Source organism: Octopus bimaculoides, chromosome 18 (assembly GCF_001194135.2).
Source record: "Octopus bimaculoides isolate UCB-OBI-ISO-001 chromosome 18, ASM119413v2, whole genome shotgun sequence".
Classification (NCBI taxonomy): domain Eukaryota; kingdom Metazoa; phylum Mollusca; class Cephalopoda; order Octopoda; family Octopodidae; genus Octopus; species Octopus bimaculoides.
In genome coordinates this window covers 42291730-42293325 of record NC_068998.1, presented here as the reverse complement: position 1 = coordinate 42293325, position 1596 = coordinate 42291730, and positions in this window count along the sequence as shown.

The following is a 1596-nucleotide window of genomic DNA, read 5'->3' as shown; positions in this document are numbered from 1 at the left end:
CAAGCTTCTTTCAGTTTCCATCAATTAAATTCACTCACAAGGCCTTAGTTAGCCTAGAATCATAGCAGAAGACTCTTGCCAAAGGCACTATACAGGGCTGGACTGAGCTTCAAACCAATTAGACTGGCAGTGTACTTCTTAACCATAAAGCCTTGTTATACTTGGATTCGGATACTGTGCTACTTCAAGTGTCAAAGCCCCTAATGAATCCTTTTTTTGTCAGACTGATAAGAATCCCAATGACCTGGGAGGCACAGGATGTCCAAGATGGCTACCAAGGTAGGTGTAGGTGTGTATGTGTGTGTGTGTGTGTGTGTGCACAAGCAAATATAAGCATGGCAACAGAAGTGTGTTTCCGAAGAATTGTGGATCCTCTTTGACTCAGTTTTGAAACTATTTCTCTACAGGTGCCACAGGAACAGCTGCAAATAAATGTATTTAACGAAAGGTAACGGGAGTCATAGATGCTGCAGTTGGTAGAGCGCTGCGTACTGCAAAGGTTTACACACATTTTTAAGCTGTCACAGACGGCACCGAAACCAACAGCTGGAACACTAGACAATCAACTGACCAGTCTGCTTAACTGTATATAGATACTGCAGAGGGGGTAGCAGAAGGGCATACATCTCAAATCCCACTTATAAAGGACACCATTTAGATTGTAATACTGATCTATTTTTATATGGCAACATCTCAAATTTTGGGAAGACCCCCAGTATCTGACTGGTACTTGTCATTCCCTGGTAAAATTTGAACTCTGAATGCAAAGAGTCAAATATAAATACCACAAGGCATTATGTTTGATGCCCCACCAACCTTGCCAACATTATAATAGTTGTGAGTAGAGACCAAACAGAGATGGTGGCAGGGAGTACGAAGATAATTGCAGCAGTCAGTGGGAGCATAGTAGAATCAATGAATGTTTTATTAGCATACAGGAGTGAAACCAACACTGTTGTTTCCTCTATTGGTCTGTTTGCATAGCCAGGAGAGGAATTAGATGGGTTCTGTTTGGTTGACTTAATGTAAATCACAAAGGACATAGTGTCAGATTTTCAGCGAGATTTTTCCAGAGTGAGAGAAGGAGACATGCATTGCTGTCATCATTTCAACATCTGGTGCGTCAGGCTTCCATAGGTCAGGCAAAATTCATTGATGTAAATTTTCTAAGGTCCAATGCTCCATCTGCTGCTAATCTTCATCTGTTTCGAAGCATACTAATATTTTGCCCTTGTCTGTACCTTTTTTTTCACATAAGATTGTAAAACAAACGACACCGCCAATATGACAGTCACACTTGTTTACAGATAACGAGTGACTCAAGAGTGAACCAAGGCAAGGAAACACATGTGTCTATGCATGTATAAGTATATGCACATATATATATATATATATATATATATATATATATATACACCAGTCCTCAGTCAAATCGTCCAACCTATGCTAGCATGGAAAGCGGAAATTAAACGATGATGATGATGATGATATATACTCACACACATACATACATACATATACATATATATATATATATATATATATATATATATGAGGAGTTTCTTTTTCAATATCTGCCTACCAAATTCACTGTCA